At 37.0% G+C, this 15744-nt stretch overlaps 1 long non-coding RNA gene across 1 annotated transcript in view; it reads left to right on the forward strand.

The window, feature by feature from the left end:
* The window catches only part of LOC128853317 (uncharacterized), a 113077-nt gene that overhangs the window by 81438 nt on the left and 15895 nt on the right, over nucleotides 1–15744 (forward strand). The window contains exons 8-9 of the long non-coding RNA XR_008451773.1: nucleotides 1975–2185; nucleotides 6614–6691. This is a non-coding gene — a long non-coding RNA (uncharacterized LOC128853317). The remainder of the gene's footprint in view (nucleotides 1–1974; nucleotides 2186–6613; nucleotides 6692–15744) is intronic.

Below are 15744 nucleotides of genomic sequence, written 5' to 3' on the forward strand. Positions count from 1 at the left end.
CCAAAATGGCATATTTGAGTGTTTGTAGAAGAGGATTTGTAGAAAGGATTTAGCTTTGGCTTAGCTAATTTTGCAATTTTGAAAGAGTATATTGATTTCTGTACCATTCAGACAAAACTTCTTTTGGACATATGTATTATGATGTGTCAGTTACGTTTTTATAATGAAAAATAAACTGTATGACTGAAGCTTTGTGAATATGGGACAGTTGTGAACTAAAGCTGAAAAACTTCAGGCCTTTCTCTGAAAGTAAATTCTGAATGGAAATCTTTCCCCACAGCCAAACTAATTCTATTAATTTCTCCAACTGTTTTTCTGTAATACACTATTTATTCTAAATGTGACCTTCTATCGAATTACTCGCAGTTCATCTCTGATCCATTGAACACAATGGAGTGAATTTTGAGGCAAGATGAATTTGATATGACAGGATAAATTAGTAATCCAGTTGACACCAAAGTCTATAAAGTACCCAAGGAGGTGAATTTTTTTTCTGAGTAGAGTATGTGTAGCTATTCTTGCAGTCTTAAACAGCAAGAGAAAGACACTGCTACTTAGATAGAAATTGATTTATTCACTTAGGACAAAGCTTGGAGACTAAAAGCTCTGTATTCAAGAATAAATTGAGATTTATTCAGGGTTTTGAAGTGAAAACGCATGGTATTTAGAATTTGGTGACTTCAGGGAAGTGGTTGTAATGAATACACACAAAAGTAGAGTAAGGTATATTGACAGCAAAAAATGCATCTAGTGGGGAAAGGAAAAGTACCACTGCTTCAGGCAATATCTTTCATCAATTGTATCCTTCCGCCTGGTACAATGTGGAGTTTTCTCTTAATGTTCAGCCAACTATGAAAAGGTCAAGTAAGCCAGAGGAAAAAAGGCTTCAACTGCTTGTCGTCTTGTTCTTTATGGTTTTTAAATAATGCCAGCATAGTGGTAGAGAAACTTGGCTGTCTCAGTGACAGTGAGACTTGAATGGTAGCTCTTTACATCCTTATGACTCTTCTTAAGTTAATACACACAGAGGAATCGATGGATAACCAGTGTTGGCAAGTCGAAGGTACCAGGGAATTACAAGCATTCAAGTATGCTTTTAGAAAATTATCAAAGTCTTCATAAGAAATTCTGTGGATTTAGTTCATGCAAAATTATTATTTCAGTTGTATTTGGATTAAATATGGTACTTCAGACAGTGGTTACCTTGAAGGACTTTCATGAGACCACTCCATATAGAGTAGTTAGAACCAGCCAGGCCTAGCAAAATAATTAAGGTACTTCTCAAGGTATTGATGCCATGTGTTTTTCTGTCTGTAGCTGATAATTCAGCTGCAGCTGTTCTTTTTTTCCATATACAAATATTCATGCCGTTGTCTAAGAGTTATGTTATTTTTCAGAGTCTAAAAATACTGTAATTCACTACAGCTGAAAGTACACAAAATTAAGATGGCAGAAAAGCTGAGATAGTAGTTCAGATTTGCCTATTATTAGTGCTTGAGAGTGCCAGAGTAAATGATATTTCAACTGATAGATATTACATGTGATTGGATTGATTTTCTTCTATTCAAAATATTCATATGTTCTATTTCAGTGGTGATCACTTTCACACAGCATTGCGCTCTGGTTACACAGGGTAGCTTAAGTTTCAGACTACTTTGAGCTCATCCAGGGAAGCAATGGCAACTGACCGTGGGCAGGAAGGGTGGGTAATGCTGGGCAAAGCCATTTTCAGGCGTTAGACCTATTTGACAGATGCACAAGCTCTAGAGAGATCCACCTCTCCTGTTCTATGGCAAACACAGAGTCGGCTTCCAACAAAGCACTTGAGTTTACCCTTCACTTCTTCCTATAGATCGTTTCTCAAAAGCCTGAGGGATATCTCATTTTATATCGACTTGGACTGAAGTGGCATTAATATCACACTTCAACAGCCTGCATTCACATTTCCCTTAAACAATATTTTTGTAATTTCAGATTACAAATTGGGAACCAAAAATAGATTGCTCTCAGACAAACTAATCTATTTGCAACATGTATTGCAATCAGTCTACTAAAGAAAGACAAGATGAATTGTAGCAGCTGGCTTTGAGTGTGGTCCTCATTTCGCTCCCACTTATGGCTCGGTGCATTGTGAAACACGGTTGTGTAACTGCTTCAAGGTCACCAAAGGAGTTACTCGTAAAAGGTAATGAAGGATTTACTCTTTCCACCCTATGATGTTTATTTACAGAAGCTGATGCTGAACCAGTCCTAAGTGATTTGAGGCTGGAGGGGAAAGCAGAGAGGGATTTAAGCTTCAGGAAGGCAAACGTCCAGAGGGATTATTCCTCATAACCATCATCTCTGTTATCCCTAATCTCTCACTTTCTCTCTCTAAGCAAGGCCTGTAGCAGATCTCTAGGGATTCAAGGTAATGCTCTGACTTGTTCTTTTTCCAAAGACCTTGACATCCCAGTTTCTGCTCTTGGGACTAATAGGACATCTGAGAGATAGCGTTTACTGGCTTATTTGAAAATACACAGAGGACACAGCTGCTGCCTTAACCATAGCTGTATCAGCAAAGTAGTGAAGGAAGGGTATAACTAGTAAAAATAACAATTATTTTACTTATATTTGAGAACAAAGGGCCTGACTGAGTTCCATTTAATTGTTTTTTAAAAAATAGGTTTTTTAGATTTTAATATTTTACACCAGAATATGCCAGATTTGGTGGAAAAACAGAACTATACTCTTCTCATTAATTCTTCCTCTTTTTCTGAACTCTGTGATATATCAATTCTTAATTTCCTAAAAATACAATAAGACACAATACATTTATGTTTCATTTACAGTGTCCTGTTTCTGGTCTTTGCAGGTGCTAAACAACCTTTTGCTCTAGTGTATGAGTAACAACGCTGTCTTTCATTTCATTAGCCTTTACAATAGTCAGGGATTAACTTTCTTTCGCAGATAAGTCCATGAAAACACAGAAGCTTAAGAGCTAAATTTTCAAAGTAGTGATGCACCTAAATATAAAGACCTGTCAAATGGAAGTTTCAAAGGAGCTTATGTGCACAACACCTATCTAGAGCACATTTATTTTCATGTGTGGTTGCCTGTGTATCTTTAGTTTGTATTACTGAAATAAAAGCACTGCTGCTAAAATGAGTTAATCAGGGAGCTGCTTTTGAAACTCCTACTGAGTAACTTTCTGCGTTTTTTAGTGCCACAATATCTGGGAAGGTTAGGCTTAGATGATTACGTTCTTTGAATACAGGTGATAGAATTAAGCTTATTATAATATGTGGAAGAAATATAACTTCAACTTATATGCAAATATGCATCTGAATGCTTCATGTGTTTTATGTTAAAATTATGGGGTTTTTTGACAGAGTTCTAAATGGTTTCAGATGAAAATAATAGATATACTGAATGGTAAATGGGAAGGCATAGTAATGTTAATGGAAAAGTTTCTAGACTGTGGATTAAGAGATTATTTATTGTTTATCTGTTAAAAACGTGGTTGCTTTAGTAAAGATATTTTATTAAATTCCAGTTAAATTAATAGTAGTTCGTGTTAGGTTTTATGCTTTTGCAAAAAAATACTTTTCATTATCTATCATAAGATCTAACACTGATTTCATGACAACTATTTTCTGCTCTTAATAAGCTTCAATAAATTCTTTGAAATTATATAAGATCAAATGGGCTTAATTTCTTCAAAGTGAATTATAATTCTTTCCATAAGGAATTATAAATCCTACAAGCATGTTACAGATTTTCAGAATAGCTGTACTGTGAGTGCAAAACAACATGTTAAATCTTTAATCACTGTTTTATATTACTCATAAATACCTCATTTTATTGTAAGTGCTTTCTGAGATTGTTGTTTTGAAGTTTCATAATATGCTTCATCCTAATTTCACTTGATAAATTCAGGAAGTTATGTTCTACTTAGGTATTTATCACAATGCAACCTGAACAGAGCCACAGAACAGCACAAAACTTTAGTTTATTCTGCTTTTAAGCACGTGCACAAGCTGTATTATCTTGCTTATACTTCTGAAGGAAAAGCTGCGCACCTTAGGCATAATTTAAAAGTTTTTAGCTGGTATTAAACTAAGCTGTAAGAACAGTAGGAGCAGATATCTAGTTTGTTGATCACAACTAAGTTTAACTTCTATGATCGAAAATAAATGCCACTTGACTTTTATGCACGACAACCTAAAATAGGGATGGGTGTTAAGACGTTAAGTCCCAAGATATCCTAACCAAAAGTTTGTCTATAACCTCTACCAGTTGTTTGGATTGCTTCCCCTTGGTATTTAACCAAAGTTATCCCTTCCATCGTGGTTTGCTGAAGGAAAGGAACAGTTTGTGGGTCCTATGTGCTGAGAAGCATCTGGCACTGGGCACTGAGCAAGGTGAATCGCCTGCGTTTGCACAGCTTGTAAGTTTGTGCTCAAGTGTGTGCATTTGTCGTAATGACATAGAGGAAGCCTTTGTTGATTTTGAGGCATCGTTTAGAGGGCAGAGACTTAAATATGATGGCTGCATGATCAAAAGCAGAAATTACCTTTGGCTTTATACATTCAGTCAAAGATCAAGAGGAAAGCTTGTTGATGATTTGTAAATATAATTTGAGTAGCCAGATAAAACTTGTAATCATTTGAAAGGGTGTTTTCTGTTGCAAAAGTAGAAACTGTAAGAGTAGCGTGTGAGGAGAATAGCAATTTGTCTGCCTAAAAAGTCATGATGGTGTTTTGCTCATGTACTGGGATAGGCTTAGCTCATTAACCTGTCATAATCCCATCGTGTCATTAATCACTCTGTCCATCATTTTGTCAGGCATCAGGTTTTTCTAAGGAGATAACTGTCCATCATCTTCATGATCTATCAGACAACTTACACTTTTGAATGACAAAGATTGTTTTATGTCTGTTTTTTCATAAGACTCCAATTCCATAAAGAGATGTGGGACAAAATCCACAATGAATCTAGTCCTTGGAACAACTCTTTCATATTTTGTTAGCTGTCAGTTGCCTCCTGCTGATAATATAAAAGTATGTCCTTGCTGTGTCCTTCCTGCACTTCATACCTAGGTCGGGAATGTTATACCACTTGCAATAGCAACTATCGATGCAGTGTTCTGTCTCTTGAACAAAACTTTGGCCCAACTTTAATGTCATTAGTAACACTGATGCAGCCTGTCTCCTGGTAGAGAGGGCTCCCACTGGACAGAATCAACACAAAATCAAATGCAGTGTCACAAAAACCTATGGACAGCAATGAGGAGTTTGGTATTGATCTCCAGAACGGACCAATCAGCCAAAGCCCCGGATAGAAGAAATTAATATAGATCAAATAGCAAAATGAGAGCTATTCCAGTTTATACAAGCTGAGTGTGTGATACATAAAGAGGGAAAACTGGGGAATTTGAGGGAATTGTAGAACATCTCCCCTTCTCCATCCTTCAGGAAAGTCCTCTGGAAAAGGCCATGAAAATCCCTGAAACACCAAGGACTGGTTAACTACCAAAACTTGGAAGTAACTTCCGTTCTCTTTGATACATGGGAGTAGTTACCAGGTCACTGGTCTTATTGAGAATCAATGGAAGAACTACTCAGATTTTCTCTCAGATTAGATTAATCTTCTAAACCCTTTGTGGCAGTTTGGTTTTGTTGGGGGTGAGGGGGTGTGTGTTTGGTTGGTTTAGTTTGTTTTTTTTCCCCTAGCTAAGCCAGTGAGAAGGAGTTTACAAAGTAAAACTTAAAAGTTTTGTTATCTCATGTGTGCCTTGAAAATAGACAGCTAAATTTCTCCTTGCTGAACAGAGTTTTCTAATTTAATTTATTTTTTATGTGGCTGTTTAGGCTGAAATACTCCAGTAGAAAATGAGTTCCTTTCTACAAGTACAAGGATAGCAGAGATCAGTAATCTGCAAAATGCATATGTTGTGGTTCTTACCTCTGCTATGGGGAATTGGCCAAATAATCAGGTGGAAAAAAATAATTTCCTGAAATATTTTTTGGGAGTGGGGGCAGCTCTCTCTGAGTATCTATAAAGAAAGGAGACAAGCATTACTCCTGGAGTGGGTCCAAGGTTCTTGGACTGCTTTATGTACACTCGATAGTAAGGTGCTTTCCAGTGAAGAGCTCTCAGCTCCACTGAAATCTCTGTAATTAATTTCTTCCACCATAGCACACAAATGTGAAGTTAAAGCACCGGGAAGAAAAGACATTTAGAGGTGGCCTATTTTTGTGAAAAGCCAGGATTCTGAAACAGGCTGCTGCTAACTCCCTGTGCTCCTGTTTGTGGTACAAAGGGTGGTGAAGCAGTTAAAGTTTTGAATTATAAATTCACAGGGCATAACAGAATATGACTCTGTACTGGACACTCCTTCTATGAAGGCAGATGAACCTATGTCCATTGGAGCTCCCTATATTACAAACCCCTCTGTTTTTAGGCTCCTGTTATTAATATTATAATATATGAAGTTTTTATCCCCGAGGTTTTATAGTTCTGGGAACTTTATCTAAATGTTATAGATCTATAATATGATTATTTATTACTCTGCATTTCATAAGGTAGTTTAATAACACTTACATGCATTTGTTTTTTTTTCTTTTTCTAGTGCTAAACAGTGGAAAAGTTATATAACAACGTGTTCCTTGGAACAGGACCTAAAATCTAGAACCAGCAGAAGATGCAGGTACCTAAGAACATGTCTGTGATGGCAGGGATGGGTCTGTAAAGACAGTATGTTAGTTCAGGCAGAGGTTGTTTGGGCACTAAAAGAAACGTTGTGTACATAGATCTCTGTCAGCTTTTTTTTTTTTTTTTTTTTTTATTTTTCCACTGAGGAAGTGAAATCCAATATAAAATGTTGATGACAACTATATCTGACATGGGACTCAAGTATTCATGCAAAAGCATAATTCTGTGTTTACTTTCACTCCATTTAACAAAGTTACTGAATGTGTGTGCTATGAGCTTTATAACCCCTGAAAAGTTGAAAATGAAAAGGAGCCTCCTGAGAGGGCGACCAAGGTGGTTCTTCAGATGGCTGACCCACACGCACGAGTGCCTGTGAACTGCGGCAGCCTTTGTTAGTGACTTTCTTGATTTTTCAGTTACGGTGCTGGTAAACTGGAAACCCATAGCACATCCCCCATATACCCCATGACTGTGACTCCCCCATATACCCAGTACAGCTGTAGGTTCTATTCAGTGATCTGTGTATTTAAAATTAGATAGACATGATGTTTTGTCTGTCATCAAAATGTGCCTGTATGACACTTACTAAAGATATTCCTGATCTTCCTTTTGGCCCTAGGCCACATTACAAGTAGTTGCTAAGTAATAATAGTGCTTTCAGGCTCAGAAAGAGTTTGTGAAATGCTTTGTGAAGCTTGCAGACTTTTGTAGGGTTACTGCGTGATCAGTGTCATATAAATGTTAGTCATTAAGAAAAATAATCATAATAATGATTGCCAGTATAATAATAATTAGCCTGTTCCCTGGCTTTCTGTATCCTGTGGTACCTACAGACAACTCATCTTCAATAAGCTAGAGATGGTACAATGACTGAAGCTTTGTATAAGCAACACAACTGATCAATAATGTGAGCAGAAGCAATCACTTTCATTGACTTCAGCAGGTAATTTGTGTTCATCTTGCAGTGCAGCTGCATATGAACATGGCGAGCAGCAAGCAGATAAAAGTGGCAGCACATCAATTGCTGATGGTGGTTGGGGCCAATTACTGGAATTAAAATAACCTTTTCAGACTGCAGCAAGATTAGCTGTTGACCCTGTTGGCCTAATAAGTTACTATTGTACTTATTATCCTCAGTCTCTTTTCCTACCTTTGCTGGTTATTCTCTGTAATTTAAGGCATCTAGTCTTGTATGTATTATTTCTGCTGCAGCCAGATTCTGTGGATTTGAAAAGTGCCAAGATCTTTCTATTAACAGAGCTGGAGAATGTTAGTGCACAAAGCAAAAGACATTCAGTTCAAGATTTTCTGAATAAAGCAGTAAGGCCACTATAAGACTCTACTCGTTGAATAGCTACAGTGAATCTAGGAAATATAAAAACTTTAAGAATCTGTTACACAAAACTAGATTAATCTCTTTTATTGTATGTTATTTTCTCAATTAGAAGTCCTTTTTTGTTTCTACTCTGTGCTTAATGATGTGCATATAACCATTGAAATATGACACACAATGTTTGAAAACCTACAGGACCAGTGTTAATTCATGTCCCATCTGAAGATTCTGTAACAGGGAAATTGATGCTAATGAGACCCCTCTGGGATTTCCTGGGGCAGCAGGGCTTTGCCAGCCTGTGTTCAGAGCCCTGCCTTGCACCTACTGACTTCAAAGTGATGTTCTAGGATGAATTAAGCCTTCTAATAATGCCTATATGTTGGAATTTTTTACTATATTATCTATTCATTATTATTATTAATTTGCAGGAAACTATACTGAGCCTAATTGTCAGGGGTGTGCGTCAGACCTGGCCACATTACGATTGTCATCACAGTTGCAAGCACAGCCAGAGCAATGCTAATCCTCGAAAAATGCTGAATTGCCATAGTTGACTGACAGTGATATGTTGTTCATCCGCACTGAAACTATATAACAATTCAAATACGTTTATGTAGAAAATGCAAATGTGTATTCCCTTGCCTGACTGGAAACAGTATGCTTTGTAGCTGAGCAGGCGAAGGTGCCTAACTTTTCAAATACGGATTCCATATCCATTTCACAAAACCTGTAGGACTATTTGCTTTGTAGATCCTGTGTGGAAGTTGAGCTCATCCCAAGAGACCGCACTTTAAAGGGTGAAGAGCAAACGTGGCCACTATAACATTCTGAAACCTCTTTACACCTTTCTCGTCCTTCCCTGAATTGCAGGTTGTCTTATTTATATGCCCTTGCATGGTCTGTAACTAGAAGGTCAGTAACTAGAAGGCAATTTTCAGGCCTTGGGTGGATTTCATACTTATTTATTTATTTTCCTTTGTGCAAAGATCTGGAGGGAAAAAAACTATGAAGCGAACAGAGTATCGAATGTGTGCTTAGCTCTTCTAGCAATATTTCTCATCAGTTCATCTTAGTCTTTCAGAAAGGAGGCAAGCAACACAGTTTCCCTTTTATGTAGGTGGAAGGTACAGACTGGCTCTACAATTTCCTCTCTCTTTCCCAAAAAGAATCTATCTTATAAACAAAACATTCAAATTATTGTTGGGGAGACACAATAATATTTAGACCAAACGTTGTGTGGATGATGATTTTTCCCTCAAGAGGGAATGATGCCAAATTGGACCAGAGCATATGTAGTAGAAATAAGAAACTGTGAGCCATGCCTTTGCAGTAACTGTGAAATGAGCCACCACAGGGAAATCTGTGAATACAAGTACCAGATATGCTGGGAGCGTGAGTGGGGTCTGAAAACACTTCCCCAAAGGGAGATCCTGTTGAAACAGCATGACATAATGTTGCAAGAGAAGTAAATTCACTATGCAAACCACCCACTTTGAAGGAACAACCAGCTACTGTGTCATTAGGCTTGAATGAAATGTCTGGTTTGTTCTTGGGGAATCGGAATGTCACTGACAGGAAATGTGAAATGTGGGATTTTTTTTCCTTGCAAGAATATGTTTCTGCAGAGACATATTTTCACAGTAGGAGTCTAAAAGCTTTTTAGAAAAAAAAAAAAAACCATAGCAAACAGTAACTATTTTTTCTAACTTGCATATAACTCTTGCTGTTCCCTACCTGTTTAAAAAAATGACATTTAGTTGAAAATAGATGTTGTAATTAATTTTATCACAGATTTACCATTGGGATTTGTGTAAAAGGGTCATATGTTTCTACAAAATTTGTCCTAGAGTATTATTTCTTCATCTGGCTTCTCTGAGAAGAAGAAATTGAGCTGTTTGGTCTATGTTAATGTCTACCCACTGTCCAAGTTAGACAGAGGCTGGCATTACAGACCAAGATGTTATGCTTATGTGGACTGTTTGACAAAACAGTTATTGAAGGAAAATAAAGAAGATAAACTCTTCAGAACAAGTAGTTGAGATTAAGAATACAAGGTCAAATTTCATGAAATAAGTCAGGCATAATAAAACTGAAAGGAAAGACATCGAGCATAAAAGTGATTTGAAGGGACAGGGTGTTTAAGAGAGGACTGGATGTGTGCTAAGCAGAAGCCCAATAAACCCAATTACTCTGGTTATTACTTCCTTCACCATTGCTACAAAGGTAGTTCAGCTACTCATTAGTCATTCTTTGCAGAATTATAATCTATCATAGCCTCATCTTTTTCCTTAGTTCTTTGGGAATACAGAGTGGAAAACAAATCTATAAGATATCCCCTCCCCATGTCCCCCAAAGACCGTTAGAAACGCTTCCTCATCCTTCAGAAAAACAATCAATATTAAACATCTTTTACTTTGCCAATGATTGATTCTTCCTCATTTCACATTATCCATAAAAAAGGGGACATTTAGGCTCAGGTTTGGTTGTGGTTATTTTTGTTTTGTTTTTGTGGTTTGGTTTTTTTCCTTACAGAGATGCTAGAGTTATGGATACCTGGAAAATTCATGAAAAGTCACAGTTTTTTTCCTTATACAGCTTTGGCAGTAACCCTGAGCAACAGGAATACCTCAAGAATGAAAGCTTCTCTTTTAGCCTATCCTCTAAAGCCCATGGACACCAAGTGGTAGATGAAGATGCCAAGAGTTTTAACCTCTTAGGTAAATGCTTCTTTTACTGTATGTCACAGAATTTTGAGGTTATTCTACCTATCGAATTTGCAAGTTGAAATATTAGATACCTTTAAAATTCTCAGTAGAAAACCCAGTTGATTAAAAATAAGTAAGGAAACTTGTCTCTTTATTCAGAACTTTTTTTTTAAACCAATACTAAAATATCACTCAATGTAGATATAAACTAGCAGTCTGACTGCTGAAATTAGTGGGATTTTCAGGTGATCATTATATTGGTGTGAGTATCAACCCACAAACACACAAATGAAGAGTCTGTCAAGTTTTTCAATCTTTTTTTGAAAGTCCTATCTAATGGATCAGACAGAAACATAGACCTGAAATGACCCTCTGTGTTACTGAATGGAGCTCCTATATAATTTCAGGAATTTTGCAAAGTTGTTTAGTTCAGAGTATGTCCAGGATCAGCAGAGTGCTCCTCGACACCATTTCAAAACCTTTAGTAAATGCTGAAAAAATACAACCATACTGTGTCATGGGAAGAGGAGATCACCACAGTATCAAAATTCCCTGTACTGGCAAGAATAATAATCCACTAGAATTCTAAGAAGTAAGCTGTGCCTTATTATTCAAAAGAAAACAAAGACTTTTGAAACAAACTTGGCTTTTCTGACTTGTGAGGATATTCTCTTTCCATCTTAAATAGCAATAATAGAGATAATGAAGTAGGATAAGCAGCCTGCTTTTATTGAACCACTTCAGAACTGTATGCTGCCGAGTCCTTAGCAACATGTTTCCTTCTATACTGTTATTTCATCTGACTATAATAAAGTTAAATCAGGAAGTCTAGAGTATTGTGCTAAGGATGTTCAATTAGTTCCACAGAGTGTCCATGTGAGTTAATGCAATTTGAGGAAAGCAGTGCTTGAGTGCTCATATCAGATTTGTGCTCAGTTTTGTTAATTCAGACAGATCCTAGCAGATGTCTGATTAGACTAATTTAAAATTAAATGACAAGGAAAAAAAGTTTGCATTCATTTGAAAAGATTGAACAAAAAATGAAAACTCTGTATCTTTTTGTTTGCTCAGTGTAGAGTATTTCTATAATAGCCTAGTTTGGCTTCCTTTTGTCCCCTCTTCTCAATTCAAAATAAAACACCACACAGTGTATTTCTATTCCAAAGATTGCTTTTAATTAAGGAAACATTCTAAGTTAAACAAACATTTGGTAAACTCAGCATTACCAAATAATCAGGAACTAAGAGCAAGGAATCAAAATATACTGTCCTCATCCTCCCCAGACATGGATGTTAGATACTGTCGTGGTCTCTGGTCATTTAGCAAAACCAGAATCCTTAGTTCAGAGATCCTTCCATGTGCATTGAAGGAAATATGCTGTTTCCTGTGCTGGATCAAATGATTGTTCCATCTAATCTTTTCTGGAAGGCATTTTTATGAATTAGAATTTTTTGTGCATTACTTGCAGTTCTCTTCTGCTTTAGTGATAGTCAGGTGTGGGCTTGCACGAGGTATGTCAAACAGAAGATATCAAACTGATATACAGAATATGCTTTGAGTGCATCTTCCTGGATTTTCATGCATAAATATGAAAGAAAAGTATAGATAGTAACATTCAAAACAGGGTAGAAACTCTGAGTAATTTAAAAAAAACTTGAAAATCAGGACTTTCTGTTTTCTTAAATAAAAGAGGAATTAATAGATAAAAATGAAAGGAAGAAAGTAGAGGCCATTTGGTATTTTCGAAAGTACCTAAGCAACGTAGCAAAGTCATTGTATCATTAACTACTGATTTCAGAAAACTGGCTTGTAGGAGGGCTAAATCTCCCTGAAAGTCAAATACTCATAGTACTAAGTAATGTGGTGAGATTGGAAAGATAAAATTATTTGTGGCAGGGTCCAGATCTCTCATGTTGGTCTTCAACAGCAATTGGCATGAGAGCATTTGGGCTGGAGAAGTGCTTGTCTATGTGAAATTCTCTGTAGGTCATCCAAAATCCATTGTTGTTAGAGGAAAGGTTGCAAGGGTTTTGCATAACCTCAGTCTTGCCTCTTTACAATAGACCGTAGACATCTTTCACTCAATGGCCAAAACTTTTGGATTTTCTAAGTTTCTTTCTCATAGTCATCTCTGGAACGTTCTTCAAGCAGAATTAAATGATTGCTCCATGATCTCAATATATTGCAGGAAATATTAAAAAACTACCTGCAGTACCTAAGGCTACAATCATAATGTATGCAATTAAACCTTAGATAATAACTTTTTAAACTTGCCCTTAATATCAAATGAGTTTCAAATTAAAGTGGAATTTTATCCAATATAGCATCATTTAATATATTAAAAAGTTCTGTCATATTTCTTTACTGTAACAGATGCACATCTCAGCTCTTATTTTATACCAAATGAGCTAGAGCACAATCCTGTGAGAAAGTGTGTTTTATTAAAGATAGATATTTTCTTTGATTGCTTCGTGGGCTGCTGAAGGGATTGGGGATGAATGAGAGGCTCCATTTCCCATGTTAGCAGCTTCCTGTGCTGATGCAGAAGGGGTAATCATATGAAGTACTCGCTCCTTTGAACTGTTCATTGCATTGTCTCTGGTTTGCTACTTACCTTGTCCAAGAAAAGGCGAAATAACAGATTACGGTGTCCTAATTCTCCAGCTGTAAATCTCTGGTGGTGACCAGCGTAATTCTATCTAAAGGATCTGAAGAAAAATAACGTTGCTGTCATAGGAAGCACGAATCAATATGAAAGTTGTGCTGTTCAATATCCATGGCTGTTTCTGAGGCTTAGAGAAATGAAGTTCTACATGCAGATAACTTCGAAGAGATGTGAAAGGTCAGGATTTGTATTTTAAATAGGTTTGTTTCCTTTTGGTTAATTCTGAGCCGTGATTCTTGGGGCTGGCCTGGGTTGCCGTATTCAGCATGTAGGAGCAGACTCCTTGCTTCCCGTGGTGCAGTCAGCAGTGCAGCTCTAATGCCATGGGTTTAATAGGGTGAGTACACTTTCTGTAATGGAGAATAATGGAACAGTTTAAATCTACTAATACATTTGTTACTTTATCAAGCAGAGCATATCATGCTGTGTGTAGCAACCAATTAGATTTGGTTAATTTTAGTATGTAATACAGATGGCATTTTCCTGGAAAGATAGAGTTTATTTATCAACTGTGCAAACTTCTCACATTCTCTATCAGGTTTATGGTGCCTGAAGGAAAGGAGGTCATGGACAGGGAGCAGCTGGCACAGGCTGTATTCAGGAAAGATAAAAATTATATTGTTGAGAAAGGCGAAATGCTTTGAATAATCAGCCAAAACACTAGTGCCCAGTCTCTGTTCCCCAAGTGCTGTGAAGGCCTGGAAAATTAGATGGCATCAGGTTAGCTAAATGTGCTTCTCACCTGCTACTCCAAAATGAGCTTTACCTCTTTCAGATGAGGTCTCTGCCACAACGATCCACATATTTGTCATCTTCAGTCTGCATCAGCAGCACTCATGGATCACCAGATTTATTTTGTTCTTGTTTTACTGCAGTGCCAGGCTCCATATGTAGATGTCTGAGGAGAGAAATTTAGCTATTCAATTAGCCTTTTCATAATACTGTATCACCAGCGGTGAGGGATGTAACAGTTTGGAAATCCCTTCTTGAGCACATTGTATCTGAAACAGATGAGTAAAATGAGTGGGAGAACGTAAATGGTGAAATACAGTTGATTTCACTAGGTTTTAAGAGGAAACAAGAACACCACTGTGCTCAGTCCTGGGAGAATTTGCAGTTACATGTTTAAGGGTTTCATGTGAAGACTCCTGAAAGACCAGGAGTAGGATTTGAAGCTTGAATGGTTACATGGAAATAGGAGGCAAATGTTTCTCCAGCCTTCTTTTCCCCTGTTCCCCTCTTCTGAAGAAATAAGGCATCAAAGCTCAAATGGTCCCCCAGACCCCCAGTAGCCATCAGTTGTTATGCTGTAGGACAACCTGTGCCTACAGAAGATAGATATATGACAGCAATAGTAATTATTTTTAATTTGCATTTCAGTAGTCAGGTTATTACGTATATAAAACTTCAATTATAATTTTAAAGGGCTATTTGGATGTGTTCCAGTGTGCACTGTAAGAGATGAAATATCCGTTGCCCCAAACTTGTTTCTGCTGTAGCGTGGCTGGTTGCTGCAGGCTCGACTTTCTCTCATGAAGCGGCAGTAGATGATTTTTTGTATCATTGGTATTTTGGTATCAAATGTTGGTATCATGTGTGGTTTACAGAACAACAAAATGTCACTACCAATAGGAGAAAGAGGAGGAGGAAGACATTTACATTTTTCTGAAGCAGAATTGTTTACTAGCAAGTTAAGTGCAGGAGATGACTTTTGATGTGGTCCCAGGAGATATAGATTTTCTTTTATTTCTTCACTAATGTCATTTGTTACCATTTGGTCTGAGTTTAAATGCCTTTATCTGCTCTTTAACTTAGCTGAGATTGGATTGTAATTTGAGATAACTGAATAACAGTAAGAACTTCTTTAGGCTTAGTGAATCTGTACTCCTATATAGCAGCTTTCCAGCACATCCTTCAGTGTATCTGATGGACAACAGAGCGTGGAAAGCTACTTTCCAGGATGGGTAGAAAGACACACGGTGCAGAGAGATATAAATATCTTCTAGTGATTGTTGAGGCATTGAAGACTTATATTTAATAAAATAACAGCATTTGTAATTGAAATGCATTTATCACAGAAAGTAATGTCATAGGGTTTATACCTTTTATCCTTTAAACTTTAGGATGGGGGAGTGACTTTTTGCTCTGATTTTGTATATTCAGCAGTACCTCAGTACATGTGCTGGCAGGTGTCTGTTGTAGATTTCGCAAAATTTATTATGCAGTTAAGTCAAAGGAAAACAACCTTGTGAGTATTCCCATGTTGCTGCAAACAGCACCGTGCATTAAGTATCTCATGGAATAAACGTTAGGTTTGTATAATACAATTAAGATTTTTCTTAGAT

The sequence above is a fragment of the Cuculus canorus genome, chromosome 11 (genome assembly GCF_017976375.1).
Source record: "Cuculus canorus isolate bCucCan1 chromosome 11, bCucCan1.pri, whole genome shotgun sequence".
Taxonomy (NCBI): domain Eukaryota; kingdom Metazoa; phylum Chordata; class Aves; order Cuculiformes; family Cuculidae; genus Cuculus; species Cuculus canorus.